Source organism: Sturnira hondurensis, unplaced genomic scaffold, assembly GCF_014824575.4.
Source record: "Sturnira hondurensis isolate 20B ecotype Veracruz unplaced genomic scaffold, ASM1482457v3 Scaffold0020237, whole genome shotgun sequence".
NCBI lineage: Eukaryota > Metazoa > Chordata > Mammalia > Chiroptera > Phyllostomidae > Sturnira > Sturnira hondurensis.
Window position 1 is genome coordinate 8,416,166 of NW_028092868.1, and position 22,160 is coordinate 8,438,325.

The following is a 22,160-nucleotide window of genomic DNA, read 5'->3' on the forward strand; positions in this document are numbered from 1 at the left end:
CTTTCTTTCTGCTGCATAGAATTCCATTGTGTAAATGTACCATAGTTTTTGAATCCATTCATTTACTGATGGGCACCTAGGTTGCTTCCAACTCTTGGCTATTGTGAATTGTGCTACTATGAACATCGGGGTGCATAGGTTCTTTTGGATTGGTGTTTCAGGGCTCTTAGGATATACTCCTAGCAGTGGGATTGCTGGATCAAAAGGCAGGTCCATTTTTAGTTTTCTGAGAAAATCCCACACTGTTTTCCACAGTGGCTGTACCAGTCTGCAAGTGCTCGCTTCGGCAGCACGTGCACAAAAATTGGGACGACACAGAGAAGGTTAGCATGGCCCCTGCGCATTTTTACCTTTCTTGAAATAATAAAGCATAGTATGCCAGAATATTTTGTAGTTTTTCCATCTTCAATATTAAAATGCCCACAAAAAATTCACCAATTTTGGTAAGTTTTTAAAAAATGCACACTAATAGGACAGCTGTCACAGTGCAATGTAACAAAATTGTTTTGAGTGAAGTTAAAGACTACTAAGTGCCTCTAGAGCCATCTTATGGGAAAAAACAAGTGAGCTTTTTGGCCAGCCCAATATAAGTACCAAACTGACCTTGAGTATTTAACGTCAGTCCATGGAATTGGAATTGTCCGTGATAGTCTACAATTCTCTTTGAAAAAGACTCTGTACATATATATTGAAGTAATTAGGTCAGTTTAGGAAGAATGGTTCCTATAGTTTATAGCTCATATTTTAGTAATTTTATGCAACTGGTAAGTACTAACAATAGTATGATTCTAGATAGTTCAATATGATATTTCTAGATAGAAACAGGCCCACCTCTCTCAGATGAAAACTGATACTTTTGGAAAAAGAACTTAATTTCTGTGCAAACTGAACCTTAAGGTACACACACACGAACTTCCATCTCCATATTCAAGTAACAGCTAGCTCGGTCATATGGATCCAGCCAACCAATCGGATTTGAACTTGGCTTTCCTTCCTCCTTAAATTTTGATTTCTAGTGTCAGCAAAGCTAAGCATAAGGTGTTATTAAGAAAATAATTTAGGAACCAAGGAGAAAAAATAGAAGTTTAAAATTAAGATTAATTGAAATAATTTTCACTTAAGAGATATACACACAAGGCTACCAACAGTTAAGTTATTGGTTTCATTGATGTGAATTTTTAAGAGCTTAAAAGGTCTGTCTTGGGAAATGTTTCTTGTTATCTACCCAGCTGCCTGATGAAGCATCAGACTTCAAGAAAGCCATGCTCCCATTGGCTTTAGAGTCTTATAACACTATGATTGCCTCCCAACAGGGAGTGGTCCCAGGGAAAAGAAACCATTACATACACACAAACTACCACAGCTAACACTGTGTCATGTTCTCATTCCCAAGGACATCCCAGGCCATGGCGATTTCTAAGTGGTTAAAATATAATAAGGTCCTTCTGAAACTTAAACTTTAGTGATTCAGGTTTGATACATAGTAGAAACAATGTTTCCTTCATGCAATAAATGATCAAGTATCTTCTCAAGAACAGATGCTTATTCCACAGAGCATTAAAGTTTACATTTGAAAATACACATATCTATTCTCTATATGGTCTGACATTTTTTAAAAGTCACAACTAATGTAATCATCCTATAATTCACTAAATTGGATTTTCAATATTTGTTCACTATTCATGGTTTAAAATGTTTTAAAACTCCATAAAGATGCTCTATCCATGGATATACATAAAAGCAAGAATATTTTCTAGAAATAAAGATCCAAAAGGTAAACAACAAAAAAAGCATCATTCATTCTTCATAAGTCAGTTCCTTCAAAAAGAGGTCAGCTTATATTTTAGCTGTAAGTTATTTTTCACAGTAATTTGAACTATAAATCACATTTCTTTATGTCTAATCAGTAGCAGGTGTCTGAATGGCAATCTGATGAGAGATATTGTGTGCCGAGCACTCACTTGATTTTGGAACATTGGAAACTGACGTTAGACATGAGTTTCTCAACAGCAGCATATTCACGTCGCCAGGCAGTTAAGTACCGGGTGCAAAAGGCTGCCCTTCGAATTGTAGGTTATCTAGCAGCATCCTTGGTCCCTGCTCACCGCATGCCAGCGGGATCTCCACTCACCCCAGTTGTGGCCGCCAAATATGTCTCCAGACACTGCCCAACGTCCCTTGTGATGGCAGGCAGGAGGGGTGGGATGGAGAACCACTGTCCTAGGACACTTGCTACATTTTCCTTGGCCTGGAAATGAGCAGAGTGCTTTCTTCTTGGTTGGAAAAACGAACACGTTTGGATGCCCGAAGGTGTGAATCTCCTTCTCAGCTGTGTTCTTCGGGCTCACTGAATCCATTTGGTTGCCACTTGTCAAACTCGGCTAGTACATGGCTCTTGGTGGCTGGAACACAATCCTATTGATGTTGGGGTACATGATGCCCAGTGTTTTCAGTTGCTGAGCTCTGTTCAACTGCAGGCAAGCATCTCTCTGGGAAGAAAAAGAGGTCTGAAATAGATACAATTATAAGTATGCCTTCCAATGTGCGTTTTTCACTGGGTTTCTCATTGTCCTTGCCCCATCAACAATACTCATTACCTAATGCCTCTGCAGCTACTAAATGTCTCCTGTTCAAGTCACTAATTCCACTGTAACTCTGTCTGACATTGCACACCTCAGCCTTGCTCCTGAAGACAGACATTCATGACATCAAGCTCATGCACATTTGTAGCCATGAACCTCAAGCCCACACTCAGAGGTACAAGCAAAAAGCCTTTTCTAATTTTCCAGTAAACTCAACTTTTTATTAGCAGTGCCTATTTTATTGGTCAAGGGTAAGGAAGAAAGAAAGATAATCCCATGAAATTCAGGGTCGTCCCTAGAGATGGCCCTTTGGTCCTGTGGGCATGCGTAGACCAAGACCCTGGAAGTACAGGAGCACCAGCTGCCCACACACCTGGGATGTCTTCAGGGTCTTCAGTGGCTGAGCTACAGAGACATTTGCTGTGAGGTATCTTCCTTTCAGCCTAAGTCCTCCCTAAGCTTCTTAGGAACACACCGGAAATCCATGACTAGGAGTAAAGAAACTCTGTGAGGATATTTCTGATCCATGTGTTCAAACACTTCTACTCAGAGCACCCCCTGCCCTCGAGAGTATCTTGTAAACTAGGAAAATGGTCCTCACTAAGAGTTGTACGTAGAAAACAAGGAAGAGGTCTTCTCAGCTCTCAGATGCCTTAACGCACCTGAGATTGCAATTATAATTTCTCCACCCCCTTCCCAAGCCAGTTTTGGGGAGATTCTTAAGACCCTACCTACATCTCAACTTTCATCTTCAAATTTGATTTTTACCTCATGCCAAGCACATGGAATCTTTATCTAGAAAGGGCCAGATAAACGGAGAACAAGAAGTTGCTCACTTTTGTTTCATCATTGTTGATGGACACACCTTTGCTTTTAAAGCTTGAAAAACAAGTCAGAAATTTAGTTCTTTTGTTTTATTGTAACAACTCTTGTGAGGCATCTCTTGACATTTATCGGTTAAGTGAAGGCCCCAAATGATCTTCCTACTACACAATCAAATGGCAAGAATGCCCAGCTTTAAGGGTGAGATAGCTTGAGCAAAATGTGGGTGGTCATCTGTCTCATTTTCACTTACATTTCAGACTTTCCCATTTAAGGAGGCTGAGTCTTCCTGAAATACAGCTGGATGCAACACACAGAGTTCCTGTCCGCCCCTTTAAGCACCCATGGTGCTGGTGACTTTGTTGTATTCACTCCTAAGCGCTCCTGATACTGTGGTTGGCTATTTCTGAATCACCCGGATCTTCTAATAGTGCCTGGGTTCCCACACTCTCAGAAAACATTCTAGGTTTCTGCAGTCTCATTAATTACAGGGCAGAAAAAAAATCCACTAAGGCTTAGAATATTCCATTTTCAATATATAAGAAGAGGACAGCTTGCTAACAATACTCAACCATATGTGCAAGTGGTAGAAATAAATACAATGGACTCATTTTTGAATACTCCAGTTCTTTGGAATTACTAATCAATCGTGTATTGGTCGCTCGTGCTGCCATGACAAAATACCACAGACTGGGTGGCTTCAACCATAGACTTTTCTTTTCCTCACAGTTCTGGGGGCTAAAACCCAAGGTCAAGGTGTCAAAAGGGCTGGTTTCTCCTGAGGCCTCTCTACTTGGCTTTTGGGCAGTCACCTTCTCACTATCCTCATGCGGCCTCTCCCCTGTGCACACACATGTCTGGTGTCTCTGCCTGTTCTTCTTATAAAGACATGGGTTCTGTCAAATTAGGGCCCGCCCTTGAAGGGTCCTATTCCCAAGTACAGTCACATCGGGCATTGGGCATGGGGGTGTCAACACATGAATCTGAGGGGTGGAGGGAATGCGTAGTTGAGTCCATAACAAATAAAGAGCATCTCAGTCAATGGCTAGATGGTAAGTACATCCTGAAACTGAAATAATACACAAGGGGAGATCCAAAAAATGAAATTTATTTATAGAAAATTGTGGATTTATTTTTACATGTTTGAACTTCAGTCACCTTCAAAGTCCTCTCCATTTAATGCAATTCACCTATTAAGATGTTTTCTTCTACTGCTCAAAACAATGTCTGAACTCATTGATTTCAATGCCTTCTAGTGCTTCTGGCATTTTGCATTTCTCCCCCTTTCACATCAGCAAAATGTTTCCCTTTGGGGACTTTTTTCATCTGGGGAAATAAAAAAAAAATTGCCCGGGATGAGATTGGGTGAATAGGGAGGGTGGGCATGGGGGTCATGCCATTTTTGGTCAAAAATTGCTGACCACCCAGTGTGGTGTGGACAGGTGTGCTCATAAATCACCCATCATGAAATGGGCAAACATGTTGAGTCTTCAAAAAAATTCACTGAAGCTGAGTGCAGCCTCTTACGACACCACCAGCTGGTACACTGCTACAGATGAGTTCCTAGAACACTCACCTAACAGGGGAAGTGGCCCACCCTCCAGAAGATAATTCCATTTTTTGTGGTCCCCACTCATAATACACAGCTTAAGAAGAAAAGATTTTAATTTTCTTTATCCAGTCTAAGGCTAACAATTTGAGTTCCTCCCCTTTTACCAACATAGAAGCTGACTCGGTGCCCAGCCGGATGCAAGGCTGATCCCAATGGATCAGCAACCATGGACAGAATGGGACAGAGAGGAGTCTGTTAGGGTTATGGGTATGACAGAATGATTCACAAGGCGTGTGACCTAATGTGTCCAAATCACTGCCACAGACCTCTCCCCTGTTACCAATGACAGTGCTTCCCTCTGATAAGGAGAAGCCCTGCTCACCTTCCCTGAACACTGCTGTAGTCACTCAGCAAGCGCTCACACGCGCTCCAGCACTCTGAGCAGGCGTGAACTCTGTCTACCACTTCTGAACCACGCCTGAAGATTAGCAGCGCCCTCAGCTGCATATTACCCATTATAAACGATGAAAGCGTAAGCAACCAGGACAAACAGAGGTGAAGACTGCCTTTGGGAAAAGAATCGTCTTGGAAAACAACATTGTCGGATTCAAAATTATAGGACCCCTTGTCTGGCAGAATGGAACACAAAGTGGATCTAGTAAAATCGTTATATCTTGAAGGAATTTAAACAAATGTAAACGGAAAGAGTGATTCATTTCTGTAATCCAGCTGTCTTTCCTTTTTTTTCTGAAAAGTACCGGTACAAAGAAGCCACAAAAAAAATTAAAGCAAAGTAAACGCACAAATCAACTGACTGGTATTTTAATGTTGATGCAAACTACCTACTAAGCAATATTTATCAAGTAAAGTCATTAACACAACTCCTACAATTCCTTACACATTTATATTTTATCAAATTTGTGAGCTTTAGTCCTTTTTATGGTTCATTAGATCTTAACACACCACATATACACACATACACACACATTCTGCAGAAGATACTAAAGGCAAAGACTGTGGGAATCCACCTGTATATAAAGAGCACGTTAATTTAAGACTTAAGTACAATCAATCACTCAGCTTTCAAGCAAATTTAATATCTACCACAAGTTTAACCCTAAGGCTAGCCAACCCCACCTTTGAAAATTGGGGGCTTTGGATTTATTTCCTCTGTGGATAAGAACAAAGAAAAAGGCAGTCAAGGGGGGTTTCATCCTTGCTGCTCAGTTGTATGTATTTTTAATAATATCTGTGGAAACACAATTATGATTTTCAGCCTTACAGTTACTCAGTTGAAAAGAAATACCTCTGGTCTGTAAAAGGGGATGAAATACAAAAGAAAATGTTCTAAGTTATAAAAAGAAATATGGGGTCCGGCACAAATAATGCCCCTTTTTATTATAAAATCTTTTATTATAAAATCATAAGCATGTGATTCTTAACATAACAATATGATACTCAAGCACAAATACGATATTTTTAGGTAAAATGTAAAATTAAACTAGAAGTGTCAAATTAAAATATAGCTAATATAAGAGAAAGAAAAATGTGTGATTTCTTTTGTAAACTGTACCTGTGGGAAAATGCACTTGAAATTCAGAAGGGAAAAGCAAACAAACTGTTCTAGAATTTATTGAGAGATTACTACATACCAAGTACTGTATATGTATCAATTTTACCTTGTTTCTTTCTCTCCACTGTTTGACAGATGGGCTTTTATTATTATTTCCATATTGTAGCAGGGAAACAAGGCTGAGAGAGGCTGAGAACCTGGTGTGGGCGGGGACAGGACACTACACACCGATGCCAGGGCCTTTTATGTAACTTCCCTATTACCTCTACTGCTATTCTCTACTTCTTGACCATATTCTCTAGAATAGAGAATTCTCAAAATAGTACATGATTTAAAGAAAACTGAATATGCTAAAATATGGTAAATAACTAAACTATGTGATACAATATTATGCACTTAGCAAAAATGATTGTGTCGAGTTTTTAATAAGCGAGAAAACAGGCTATCACGTTCAGTGGAAAAAGCAAGTAATGGCCTGTGTCCTCTGTTATCACAATTCTAAAAGTGTCAGCGTTAACCACCATAATGATATTAGCTAAAACATAAGTAACTTTCCCACATAAGCTCATTTCATTCTTACAATCACCAGATAACTAGGTGTTTTTATATTCATTTCTTGTAAGAAAAAACAGACTCAGCAAAGCTAAGTTACTTATCCAGGTTCATGTAGCTGGTAGGTGGGCGAACAGGGACATGAGTTGAGATCTGCTGTCTCCAAAGATATTTTAGCCTTGACACTGTGCTCTCATATACGTGGAAAAGAACGAAGATTGGAAGCAAAGACACAGACATTAACAAAACCTTTCTTTGACTAATGACATTATGGGAATTCTTTTCCTTTTCCCGATTTTTCTGTATTTTTCCAATTTTTCACCATGTGCATAAAGAAGACTGCATGTAAAATGTCAAGACATGGGAATCCCACCACCAACACCAACACCAACACCAGAGCTAAGGATAACACTGTCTGAGTAAATCTTCCCTAGAGCTGAGATACCATGTGACATCTACAAACACAAATATAAACAAACCTATCCTAGGAAAACAAACAATAACATGCAAAGTCATCACATTAACCAGTTGCTTCCTGCTCTATCCCCCACTCCGTTCCAGAGCCCATCACATTTCCTGGATCTCTTCCCTTGTTCCTCCCTCCTAAATTTCTTTTCCGAGAAACTCAACAGCAAAAACGGGAAGAGAGACATCACAATGACAATGGCTTCCCTTCATCAGATAAGTTCATCCCTAGGTCTTGCCAAATGGTGGCCTTTCAATGAACTCTTGTTTTTTCCAATATTCCATTTTTCTCACCTTCCATATACACAATTCCTTAATATGTTACATTTCTACTTTTCAGTTAACGGCACACAGTTCATAACCGCCCACCCAGCTCATGAGGGCAACACTGCAGAGATGGCCGGGAAGGAGCTCCAAGCTAAGCATTTGAGAATTAGGCTTCTCCAAAAGTGAAAAGAACTCAGAGCCTCAGAGTCAATCGCCAGCCTCCACCAAACCTTGTCAAGCCTCCAAGAAAAGATTCCCCCCGCCCTTGAGGAAGGTGAGGAAACAGGACCTCACCCAATGTTCCTGACAGACACATGTGGCTGTCTCTACTGAAACGAGTTTTTGAGGGCCACCTTCCTCCGTCTTGAGAAAAGCTACCTGAGGGGCCCACCTGGATGCTCAAGGCTGTGATTCTCATGGTACACACACCTTGCTCAGAGTGACCAGCCTCCAACTGGTACCTGACAGTTGTTTCTCAAAGTCAACAGTGGAATTAATAAACAGCTGTCTTTAACAGTAGTTAGCAGGTATTAAATACGAAAAAGCAAAAGTTTGGCACATCTGAATGGACTACTAAATAAATATTTCCTTGGAAATAGGTCTGCCTCTGTTTTTTTCTCTTTGTGTGTGTATGATTATGTTTCTCTGCTCTCTTTTTAATCAGGAGCACGAACAACTAAATTCCCCTGCATTTTCACCCTGTCCGGCTGGTTTATCATCTTACTCTAGAGGAGGCTAAAGAATCGATTTATGACTAGGTCGCTGACAGCATACCAGTGAACATTGGAATATCTCTAGTGCTTCCCACAAATTAGCATCTACTTCCGAGTATCCTTCATTGTAGTTTCAAATCAGAGATTTTCCTTCTTAAGTCCTTCTATTATGGAAGTGGTTATTCACAGGTTAAAAGGGTGGCCATTGTGTTCAGTGAAGAGCATCCAGAAAAAAGAATGTGTCCCTGTGGTTCGCAGTCCTGTCGGGAACGTCAACCTGCTCTACACACTCAGCCCAAAGCCCTAACGACTCACTCGCCTCAAGAGCTGTTATCCAAAACACAGAGATGGGTCAAGTGTAAAGCTGCAAGTTCAGGCTTCACACAGCCTCTTAGAGTTCAACATCTCCTCTTCCTGTGGCTACTGGCTGGCTGCGTTTGGGCATGAAAGGAGGGTTCCCCTGGAAAACTGCAGTATAATTATGCATGTTAGTCAGAGCTCTGGGGCCAGGGGCTCTAAACTGGAGGAGGGTAGACAAGTTTAGTAGAAAAGCAAGCAAAGTTTACCCCCTGAGAGGCAAACAAAGACAAAACGGAAGCTGTAAAAGTATCTTCCCGGTGTAAGGAAGGCCCTAGTCTAGTCTTAGATGAGCCACAAAAGCCCACCTGATACAGGGTTAGCAACACATTCCTCAGAAACCTGCTCAGGTTATAAAACGGAGCCAAAGAGCCCACCTTTCAGGATAACTAAACGTGATAAATAATTAACCACAATGAGCACCCACTAATATAAATGCAAATATCTGCGGCTGCTCAATTTACATACAAACAGTCTTTTTTAAAAAATCTATCAATAATGGAAGATCAATAGTGGTGGTGAAGGGAAAGTGATTTCCAAAGCTTTTTTAATGTTGAAAAAGGAAAATTAAAGATCAGTGTTAATGTTTATCCATAGCCCCTGGGCCAGAGCCAGCCAAGTATTCAATAGTTGCTGATGCACCGTGTGACCTCAGGCAACTGCACCTGTGTCCTTGGTTTCCTAGAAAAGGAATGAAGAACTTCCAAGAGCAGGGATGTCCAGAGATCTTCGAGAACGGGGCAAATGCAGGCTCATTCAGGGCCAACATGCTCCCAGGGAAAGGGTCCCACAATCTCCAAAGTTCTTGTTGTCTCCTGATTCTCTCAGCCTATTCCTTCTGTCCCAGGGTAAGAGACAGTAGCCCGGAGTCATCCACCCACAAGGCCCTTAGTGTGAATTCATCAGTTTAGGTCACTTTATATACACAAACAGGGTCAGGTCAGGATACAGTCTGGCTGGTGGCCAGTAGACCCTGCAACTGAGTTACTGAGCGTTAGCTGTGTGGTGTGACCGCTGATAAGCAAGGCCTTTATTACATGATGGCTGCGCAGTAGCAGCTGCAGTTCCACTTGTGCTGAGTGTTACCAAGTGCCGGGCACCCTGTGACACCAATACCAGCCAGAGCCCGGTTCCAAATCTCTCTTCCCTTCAGAACCCCAGCATGGAAGATCCCCCATGACACGTGGCTGAGGGTGGCTTCATTGTCGATGAGAAATAATATTGAATCCTGATTTAAGAGAAAGAAAGGATATATATATATATATATATATATATATATATATACACACACATATATATACACACACACATATATATGCACACACACAAAAATATATAAATTCAAATTCATTATTGGAAATGAAAATAATTTAAAGAATAAAATCTATAGAATCAGTTACTGAGCATAAAAAGGTCCGTCCGTGTAATAAAATGAAGTTTCTTTTTGAAACTACATCGCCTAAAACTGATTTGAGTTTTACAGTTTTACCAAATGTGAAGAGTCCGTTTGCAACTGATTGGAAATCAATGAGACACCTCCAAGGAAAAGGCCAGCAATCACCTCCCAGGGCTGCCGAAGACGGGGTCCAGCTTACCTTCCAAACTGAAAGGTATGTTTAAGCTGGTCTGTCTTAAAATAAAGGCAGACCAGCTTAAAGAAATCCACTGCGAGGGGCCTGACCAGGGGGCTACGTCCAAGAGATGCAGGTAGATCCTTCAGAGCAACCGAAACTCCACCCAGGGAGGAAGAGGCCATGGGACCTGGGGGAGTAGCTGTTATCTGAGTCAGCATGGAAGGGAGACAGGAAAACAGTGCACTCCAGTGTGTGATCCTCGCCCTTCTCCGCCCCTTGCTGCCAATCAGTCCAAAGTGAGAAAAGCAGATGCTACAAACTAAACGTGTGAGCTGCTTGTCAAACGGACCATTCTAGACGACTTGTAAGTTGTAGCGCAGGTGAGAAGCAGATGAGGCAGGGGGTCAAGAGTGCAAAATTTAAGGAGGCACCTGTTCTCAGGAACAGAGTGGGTGCCTCCTTAAATTTTACACCCTGATCCCTCTCTTGGATCAGCCTAATCCTGACCTCAGGCTGCAGGTGATATTTACTTCACAGTGTTGAGGATTCTTCAAATGCTTCTGGAAAGGCCAGCTAATGTATGCAGTGGACCTATCATAGTGCTCTGTGGGACAGGCATTCTGCCACGAACTCGAGATGGCAACCTTCCCCTCAAACATCAGAGGCAGGACGGAGTCTCTCACTGAAGACCGTGCCTCATACTCCTAAAATCTGACTTAGGGGAGGAAAGTGTTGGAAGAGGCCAGACTGGGGCCCAGGAGAGCCTAGGGTGTGCGGTGTCCTAGTTCCGACCCAGGCAGGACATGTATACAAAGTCCAAGTTTCAGCTGGCAGAACAGCTCTCAGCCTCCATCCAGCATCCCTGGCCCTGGCAGTAAAAGGAAGCCCTTCTCTAATCTCAGAAAAGTCCCTTAGTGTCCCCATTGGCGGCCATCCTATTTCTCAAACTTGGCTGAACATTGGACTTGCCTAGGCCACATCTCCACCAATTAAATCCAGTTGTCAGGGAAAAGAATAATTTTAAAGTTCTTTGGATGACCCAGAATGCAGCCAAATTGGAGAACAATTGGTCAGTATGATGAAGAGACCAATCTTATAGGTCCCTAATGGGCTGGTCCCCTACCCAGAATACCTACTGATTTCACCGAGGCCTGAGGGCCTCACACTCATTATTAGACTTCATTGGATTCGACCACTCACCATCCCCAGGTGTGTGTGCACTCACACACACATGCACACACACACATATGCACAGCTTTGGGTGCTGAACAGACAAAGTGGACGCATTGTTGTGGCTAAATATGATGAATACGTTATGACCAGCCAAACTTGGAGCCAGGCGCCCCTCACTAGATCTAGGGGAACCAACTGTCCCCATTGCCCAGGACTGGCCCAGCTTGAACACAGAAAGTCCCCTGTCCCGGGCACACCGGAGTGCATGATCTCCCTGCGTCCCACTCTCCACCAGTGTCTGCTTCATGGAAAGCCGCGAGGGCTCCCTCCTCTCTGGCTTCCAACTTGGTTTGGCCAATGGGAGGCACTTACCCTGAAGTTAGAGAATGGAAGAAGAGCGGGGTGATGGTGTTCAGCCCCCTGAATCCCCCTCAGCCTGGTCCCCTGAGTCATTGTTCCTCTCAAGCCTTCAGCCATCCCAGGCAGCCCTTCCATCAGCTGCTTCTGCAGGGTCTGGCAGTCACTCCCTCCCATTGCCTTCAGGGCTCAGAGGCAGCAAATGCACTCGACTTCTGCAAGCTCCAAAGGACCGCATTATCTCTTGCTGGTTTCTCTAAATTCTGCCCCCTCGCTATGTCAGCACTGCCCTTATTAAATTGTCCTCACATTACCCAGTTTGAGGGTGCCTCCATCTGTTTCCTGCCTGGACAGTGAAGGATCCACCCGGTATGCATCCCACCGAAACATATGGCATGGAGGAGGGGCGGTTCCCTAAGGAAAAGGAGATGCCATTTCCAGGGCAAAGGTGAAAGGATGCTCAGCAACAGACGTTGCCACAGACAGCAAAGGGCAAAGGGTGAAATCAAGGACCTTGCTCCGCAGAGTGTCACCGATGGACTGGGGCCTGGACATGGACCAGAGTGGCCAGTCACTGGTGATATAAGACGATGGATAAGAGGAAGCATTTAGAGACTTTTGGAACAATTTCACATTGCTGCCAAGTGTAACCATTTTACAAAATAATCAATCCAGTCAGGCAAACTAGAACTGTTTAAACTAGAATTTAAAAACTGTTCCTATACACTCACAGTTCGCGAATCCCTGGTCAAACCCAAGCTGCCATTTGTGATGTGAGGGGTACATTTCAACAACCTCTTTCTATTGAAAAGCTGACCTGGAAGCACGTGTTTTCAGATAACACAAGTAAAAATCAACATATCCCGGGGCCTCACAACATGCCAGCTGCTGCTTTAAATTCGTTCACGGATTTTCTCATTTCATCCTCACAGTCAGCCGAGGGGGCAGGCACCTTTACTATCCCCATCTTGAGGATGAGGAAAACGAAACACAGGAAATAGTGAACCGGCCCAGGCTAATGCATTGTGGCCCCAAGACTCAGGTCCAGATTTGAACCTGGGTACTTCGGTTCCAGAGCATATACCCCGCCCCACCCCCGCCACATGCCTGTCTATACCAAAATTTAATGTGTATTTTCCACAACATGAACATGGTCGAAATAAATGTGACCTCCATATGTTTCTATTTCCCACGCATCCCCAGTCCTAATTTTGAGCTGGATTAGAAAGGCTATTTGTGCTCTTTTACCTTTAACTGAAGCCCCTGTTGTTTTTCTTCAAACCCTTCCAGGGCAGCTAAGTTATACACCCAGAACCCCTCTGGAAACATGTACATAGAGGGACATATATCTTGCTCTGGTAAAATTACTCAGAGCTTCGTGATATATCACCCAGCCCATTCACACAGCTTCCCATATATTCTCTAGGAATTCCACCCTCAGTGTCAGAACTAAGTGTCTCTTTATTCAACCTCTAGTTGTGTGCTATAAATTGGACACCTACCGATAAGCTATAAACATCTTTCCATTCCAGGATATGATGGACAATCAGGACAGAGCTGCTTCGAAAACAGAGACAAGACCTGGATGTTTGCCTGTGCTTCGGGTTCTGTTGACACATGTGCTCAGGGCACTTCTGTCTTTACCCACGGCAAGAACAGCATGTTGTGGGGGAGCTTCTCTGCCCCCCTTTCAGAGACGACAGACACACAAAAGAATAAACTGCGACTCCAAACCAAGGTATCCACACAGCGCACAGCTGGGCATCACACCACTTCCATGCCACCCCAGTGCTTTTCTGATTGGCGACTCAGAAACCACTACCGACGCCACCATCCATCAGGTGCTCACACTCCCGCTCCATCAGAGGAGGTTGAAGTTCCTTAAGTGACTTGCCCAAGGTCTTACGATGTGTAGCTGGAACGATCACCCAAGCCTTTCTCAAACCCGTCTTTCCACCACACAGGGAAGTCTTCTGGTTCTATCACTCCGTCATCTATTTCACCTGCCAGATGTCGCTGTTAACCTGGTTGCAATATGGACATTTTAAATGGATTAACCTTCATGGGCATTTGCAGAACAGCAGGGAGAGAGAACTGCATGAGCAGGAGCCACGCACAGCCTCCAGAGCCTCTGTCCAGGTGGGGACGTGGCTTCCTCCTTCTTGGCCACACAGACTAGAGCATGTAACTCAGCTTCTCTGCCCCTCTCACGTCTACAAAATGAACGTGAGAAAAAGAAAACCTGCCAGGAAGGTCATGGGGAGGATCATTATTTGTAAAATTCTTAGAATAATGCCTGGCATTTCATAAGAATTAGATAAACGTTAGCTTGTCTCAAGCATCCCTAAGATTCCTCTCAGCAGGAAATTCCTATCCATTTTTCTCAAGCCAAATCACCAATTTCGCTTCTTAGAGACACAATGACAGGCAGGCCTTGGAGATGTTGCGGGTTCGGTTCCGGACCACCACAATAAAGCGAGTCTCACAGAAAGCGAGCGATAAACTTTTCCCGGGTAGAGGGTCTTGCCTTTAATTTGTAACACATGCAACATCTGAAAAGTTCAAGAAAGCAACATTCCATAAAACGAGGTATGCCTGTACCGAAGTTGTTTTTGGCCTGTGGTATTTCCCCTACAGTGAGGACATGCAGTAAGCAAGCTGGGCGCGCGCACAGCAGGGGTCCCGTAATATGCAACGCAGTTAGTGACCGTATTCCATATTGAAGAAACCAGCACCCTCCCCCAGGGGCAGTGGCACTGTTGATAATTTCCGTGGAAAAACAGATGTGACCTAGGACTGTCCTAAAAGAGCCGGCATGCATTGTCCATTCTCTCTATGGATTACTCTGGGACTCTCACCTGCTCTGTAAAAATCCCACTTACATATGTGCTGAGGTCGCCTTCCTTCCTGACACCAACTTTGAATTGCCAGCACGTGAGGTTCTCGACACCGTAGTCCTCCCCAAAATTAGAAGTAAAACCCAGATATTTTTTAAAAATATACAGGCTTTCTGCCTCATAAATCCTACTCCAATCCTAAATAAAATATTTCAGTAAATAAAAAGCAACATGAATCTTGACCTAAGTAAGGCTCATCATACCTCATACAAAATGAACTCACAATGGATCGCACACTAGAATGTATAACGTGGAACTACAAAACTTAGAAATTACGTTAGGAGAAAATGTTGCAGACCTAGGACTGGGGGAAGAGTTCTTAGACTCTTAAACCAAAAGCATGACCCTGGAAAAGAAAAATGATAAATTGGATGTCATCAAAATTAAAAAGTTTTGCTCTGTGAGAGACCTTGTTAAGAGATCAAAGGAAATAGCACAGAGTAGGGAAAATATCTCACATCATAAATCAACAGGCGAATTCTACCTAGGATATATAAAAATCCCTGGATGTGACAAGTACTAGAAATGGAACAGCTGGATCGGGCCGACTGAGGGGGGCTTTCCTGAGGCCCCTCCCAATCTCCGGGGACCACCCTGCACTAAGGGTTCTCAACCTTCACTGCATGGGAATCCCATGGAAAGCATTTCAAAGTATGGAGATATCGGGACCCCCATGTTTATGGCAGCAACATGTCTCTAGTGACCAAAGGACGGGAGCCACCCAGGTGCTCACTGACAGGGGCCATCCACACAGTGGAACATTATCTTCCTAAAATAAAGGAGGGAAATTCTGGCTCCTGCTCCAACTTGGATGAGCCTTGAAGACCTAATGCTAAGTGAGCTAACCAGGCACAAAAGGGCGGATATTGTATGATCCCACTTACACGAGACACTTAGAAGAGTCCCATTCACAGAGACAGAAGGAGAAGGGGTTGCTTGGGGCAGAGGGGAGGGGTGATGTGGAGCTGTTTAAGGGGCACGGAGTTGCAGTTCGGGGAGATGAGAACGTCCTGGGGGTTAACGGCGGTGACGGTTGCACAATATGGCTGTACTGAGCACTACTGAGCTGTTCACTTAAAAATGGTTGAGATTGTAGATTTGATGTGATGCATGTGTTTCCACATAAAAGATGCAATATTAAAAATAAACAATCCAACTTAAAAAAGAACAAAAAACAAACAATTTGCTAAGGAGGGTCCACAGATGACAAAAAAACCCATTAAAGATGTTCAACATTGCTAGCCACCAGGGAAATGCAAATTAAAACCACAGAGAGCTGTAACTGTAGTGAGTATTGGCAAAGAGGGTGGTTCCTTACACAATGCTCCTTACATCTAGTGGGGTGACCATACAGTGTACCAAGGAAATAGTGCTGTGTGAAGGGGAGAGAGCATTATTGATCATTTTGATGGAAAAACAGGCTTGATCTGAGACTACTGCAGACATGCTGACTAAAATGAATAAAATAAAACATACGAATAATAACAAATACCAAATGCTGAGGAGGATGTAGAGAAATCTGGCTTCTCATACAATACATTGCTAGTGGGAATGTAAAATGCGATAGCCATCCTGGAAAAGAGTTTGTCAGTTTCTTAAAAATAAATGTATCTACCACCTGGCAATTGCCTTTTGGGGTCTTTGTCCTCGAGAAACAAAAACTTATTTTCATGAAGGGAATTGTCAAAGATGGTACCACCAACATGAAGAAATATTAATGTTATCCAACAGGAAATTGGGATGTCTGTGTGGAGATGGATTTTAAATGATTCGGAAACAACGTTAACTTTGAAAACGTGGACATCAAAACTGCATCCTAGAATGAAGACTTGCAGGGGACAGCGGAAGGAAAACGAGCCATGTGTCAGGGTGGCGGGATGGGTTAGGGGTCTCGTTTCCATCCTTTTTCCCCAGAAGCTTCTTTGCTGCTATTTTTATATCTCACATTTTTAAAACATGAAACCCAAACTGAAAAATCCTTAAGAGCATACAACCCTTCACACAGAGACTCTTGCTGGGAGGGAGGGGCTCGCTTGGGGGACCCCTGTGCTCTGCTCTGTCCCCCACACTGAGGCCATTCACCAGAAGATCTTTACCAGATTAGCTGGAGTGTGCGCTGAGCCCAGGGTTAGGACCCAGAAGAGCAAAATCTCAGGGGTGGCAGAAGAAAGCCAGAGACGACTGCCTGAGCTGTGGGATTGAGTAGATACAGATGGGGCCCTTTAAGGAAAAGGGGTTAGAAGATGAATAGAGAAGGAAAAGGGAGTTCAACCAGGAAGGGCAGAACTCTCAGCCAGGGCCCGGAAACAGCAGCAGGTGGAGAAGGAATCCGAAAGCAGGAGCGGCACAGGTGGAAGACGGAGGGATGGGGCTCCTGGGAGAGGACGAGGAGAAGGAAGACAGGCAACCAAGCAGGGCTGCGGGAGCAGAACACTTTCCATTATCAGCATTACGTGGATAATCATAGCAAATCTTACATTGGAGTTTCTAACAACACAAATAATTAGAAGAGATAATAATAACCTTTGTTAACACAATTCATTATTCTTTTAGTTATTTTGATTTCTATGTGGAGCCTGTAAGCCTGCGGGGGACCTTTTTAAAACCAACCTATTTAATTACTCCTTCCAAACGAGGGAAGGAATGAAAGCGCAAATTCAGAAATAAAGAGCATCATTTCGATGAGTTGATCTGTCCAAACACCCCACGGGCCCGTGTCTCAACTGCGCCCCCACGGATGCCCCAGGTTTGCTTCCCAGTGTGGGTGGCTTTGTGTTTAGGTGATCTAAGGAAGAACTGAGTCTCTTGCTCTTTGCAGTGTTACTTCATCTGCCTGGCTTTCGGTTTCTTCATGTAAAAGTTGTGAGGATGAAATGAGACTGAAATACATACACTCATACTAAGGCACCCATAGCCTCCAGCGTATATTGTAAGTGCTCAATAACTGTTCATCCCTTTACTCCTTTTCTTTCCTCCATCTCCACCTTACTCAGTTCACCCTTAATAGCCACAGAGCCTGCCCACTGCTCTGTAAACTCACTATGCAGATGGACAGCTTCCTATTGCAAGTACACGTGACTCCAGCTGAGGTTTGTTTTTTGATTCAGGGGAGCTTTGTTTTTATGTGCACTCAGCAGGCAATGTGGATAACAGAGGATAAATACTTGAACTTCCTTACCTCCCTACAAGTCCAAGGTGTATTTTATGTTGTCTCTCAGATGTCCCCAGTAAGAATGTACCCTAAGTGCCATAGCAGTAATTTGATCATAATTCCCTGTACTGTTTTTCCCCCTTCTCTTTCTCAAGTCCCCGTTTCCTTATTGGTTCCTCCTGGTATCATCGCCCAAATAAACTCCTTGTACTCAAATCCTCAGCTGAGTCGGCTTTTGGTGGAGTCACCCGAACAACCATTTTGGCCCTTCCTGCTCCTAAATGGGTAAGACGGACTCAAGATCTCACTCGAGATTGATCTGAGTATTGTTCACTCACTAGTTCCCACATTTAGTGTTTAGTCAACACTAAATCATTCTGTTGCTTCTTGCAGCGTGGCCTTGGCTCCCAATGCTCTCCAGAAACTATTTCTTAAAAGTTTCCAACAATCTCATCATTGCAAAGTCATAACCCCGTGATCCCGTCAACCTCTGCAGAACTCAACACCAATTTTAACCTTTACTTGAAACCCTCTTCTCCTTGTTGCTGGGAAATTCATTTCCTGGTTTTTCCACCTCTGCCGTTTCTTTTCGGAGCCTTCTCTGGATCCCCCTTAAACACCTGTTCCTTAAGTGTAGGCTTTCGCAGGTTTCTGGATCCAGAATTTGCTTCTGACTTTACACTGTCCTAGATAATCCCATCCACTTTGATATCTCAAAATATCTCCTTTTTACAGATGGCTCCCAAGCCCACATCTCTAGCTGACTCTTCTGTCAGCTAAACATCTCTATACAAAAATCTCTCCCAGGACCTCAAACCCACAGCACGCCAGATTGAACATTTATCTCCCTGACAAGCCTGCTCTTCGTCCTGTGGACCTTCCCTCGTTAAGTTACCCACCCCTCCTCACAGTCATGCTTCGTTGTAATGCCCTCCCTTTCACTCCGGCCCCCTATCCCAACTGTCTCTCTTACGTATGTCAATTCCTCTCAATTACTTTAGAATTGGACGATTTTGCATCTAAAATAATGCAGGTGCTCCCTAACTCAGTTGACATAGGAACTCACTACTTCTTAGCACATTTCCTGTGTGGAATCCCATAGTGAAAATCCCAGGTGGTGGGTATTGTCGCTATCCCCATCCTACAGGCAAAGACACAAGGTGAAGCCAAAGTTGGTTTACACTTGTTCACGTGGAAAATGATACAATAACTAATCAGTACTAATACAAGAATAGACTCTGTGTTTTGCATACTCATAACAGTAAACCTACTTTTGCCCCACCCTGTATGGAAGCTCGAAGGGGTCAAGAGGCCTCTTCAATGTCCCACCAGCCAGTGTGTACCCACTACAATCCAAACAGACTAGAAAATCAAGTAGAAATTTTTTTTCAATATTCCACCATGCTAGAAGATGATTTGGGTGGATGGTAACATCCTTTGTGCATTTTATGCATCAGAAGAAAATAAACTCTCTCCTCCTGCAGAAAGTGCCGCCCAAAAGGGGTGAGATGTCAGTGAGGACAGAGACTCTGGGCAAAAAACTGGACACAGTCTGGCCTACATCTAGATGCCAGCTTAGTCACGTACACGCTCCATAATAACCTTGGGCAAATTAGCGACCGCTCTGAACCGTCATTTCCCCATCCGAAAAACAGTAAAGTCTACTCCAGAGAACAGTGATGAGGATTAAAAGAAGTATTGGAAGAGAAGTGTCAAATGTGTGCCTGGCATGTTTTGGGTGCTCTGTAAATGGCAATTATCATGATACTTACTCAGTAAAGCTACTCAAACCAAATGAGAAAACAGAAGTAAATAGAGCGAGATGATCTAAAGACATGAGAAAGAAATTGCTTTTATTAAAAACACAGTTTTAGGGAACAGGATGAAGATGGCGAAGGGACTAACCAAAACATTTATGCACAATGGATGGACATGAACAACAAGGTGAGGATGGGCCTGAGGTAGGGAGAGGGTGGGGCTGGGCAAGGGAGGGGAAGGGGAGAGAATTGGGAACAACTGTAACAATGTAAACAATAATAATTTCTTTTAAAAACACAATTTTGGCCCTGGCTGGTGTAGCTCAGTGGATTGAGCACAGGCCTGTGAACCAAAGGATCGCAGTTCGATTCCCAGTCAGGGCACATGCCTGGGTTGCAGGCCAGGTCCCAGCAGGGGACGCACGAGAGGGAACTATACATTGATATTTCTCTCCCTCTCTCCTTCCCTTCCCCTCTAAAGATAAATAATTAAAAAAAATAAGTGTTAATTATTCATTAATCCTTCCCACACCATATAAGGCAATGAGATGGGATCAAAGACACTCTAGCCAGGGCTTGATGGGATGAGCTCAGGGAGGCTATAACCTACATAGCGAAAATAAGGAAGACAGGTCTCCCCAATGTGTAGCGAGAACTCTGCCCCACAATATCCCTCTTCCCCCAACAAAAATCATGTTGAAGAGACACTCGAGAGGAGAGAGGTAACACAGTGTGTGAGGAAAGAAGCGTTTACGGACCGCATGTCACCTTCTAAAAGTAGAATTAGACAAAAGTAATCAGTTTTAACCCAAATAATACCTGTTGTCCCTGAGGTCACGAATGCCACATCCCGTAATAATAGAAAAGAATCGACTATACCAGAAATCACCAGAAGATCAAAAAGAAAATGGTATTCAACAGGAAAAGAGAATCCATAGGGTCAGGGCCAAACTTACATGATAATGCAACTGGTTAGTTATTGGTCTGGCCATTTTCCTCGTTTATCCCTTGACAATACGAAACCTAACAGAATATTCAAATCTTTATTAAAGAACATTTAAAAAATATTTTAACATTTCAAAATTAATTATTAATGATGAAAAGATTATACAAAACGACCATATTCACCAATGCCCTCTTTAAGAAATTAACATATATATATATATATGAAATATATATGTGTGTATATTTTTTCTTTTTTTTTTAACTGTGGTTGTCTCTTACACACCTGCTACTGGGGACCTGGCTTGCAACCCAGGCATGTGCCCTAGACTAGGAATCGAACCGGCAACCCTTTGGATTGCAGGACGGCACTCAATCCACTGAGCCACACCAGCCAGGGCTATATGTGTGTATATTATATATTTACACACATATACTTTAGATATAATATATGTATATAGTATACATACATATATTTGTATATATAATATACATGTATGTCTATATATACATATATATAGTCTGTCTGGTAAAAGTCCAGCCATTGTTAATATAACAAGAATGGTTTGCGCAACATCAATGTAACCTCACAGCCAAGGAGAGTGGACTAGAATGTGCATGTGGGAATAATGATGACTTCACAGTATTAGTTGGTGGGGGCAGTAGACACCATTGAGTGAGCATGTGTACTGTGTGGCCATCGCATTCAAAATTACTGAGGGAGTAGCAATAAATCTGCATCAAATTTTGCTTTAAGCTTGAACACTCTTCTGCGGAAACTATTCAGATGACTCAGAAGGCTGCAAATACTAGCAACTGGTGATTGGCAGCTTCATGACAAAAACGCACCCCTGATCATACATTACGCCTCGTGCAGTTTTTTAGTAAAACATCAAATCACCCAGGTGACTCAGCCCCCCTACAGCCCAGATTTGGTGCCATACAGCTTCTGGCTTTTCCTGAAACTCAAACCATCTTTGAAAGGGAAGAGATTTCAGACCATTGATAAGATTCAGGAAAATACAACAGGGCAGCTGATGGCGACTGGGAGAACTGTGTGAGTTCTCAAGGTGCCTACTTTGAAGGGGACTGAGGTGTCATTGTTCTGTGTACAGTGTTTCTTGAACCTTGTATCTTTTTCAATATATGTCTCTATTTTTCATAGTGCATGGCTGGATACCTTCTGGACAGACCATGTACATATTTCAACTAAAAAATGAAAAATGAGGCCATTGCATTTCACCAAAACAGCCTTGAGGTAAAGATTGGGGACAGCAAATTTATGGTAAAAGTGGTTTGGGTTGAAAGGGAAGAAAAGGAGAGAGAGAAAAAGTGGAATAAGCAAACTGAAAATGTCCAAGTTTTCTTGAGCATCCCCCTGTGGTTTCCTATATCACAGGGCAGTGAAATGCTGCCCCCAGGGTAG

At 43.1% G+C, this 22,160-nt stretch overlaps 1 pseudogene; it reads left to right on the top strand.

The window, feature by feature from the left end:
• Positions 1-274: 274 nt before the first annotated feature.
• LOC118975455 (uncharacterized) lies at positions 275-375 on the top strand (annotated as a pseudogene).
• The last annotated feature ends 21,785 nt before the right edge of the window (positions 376-22,160 follow it).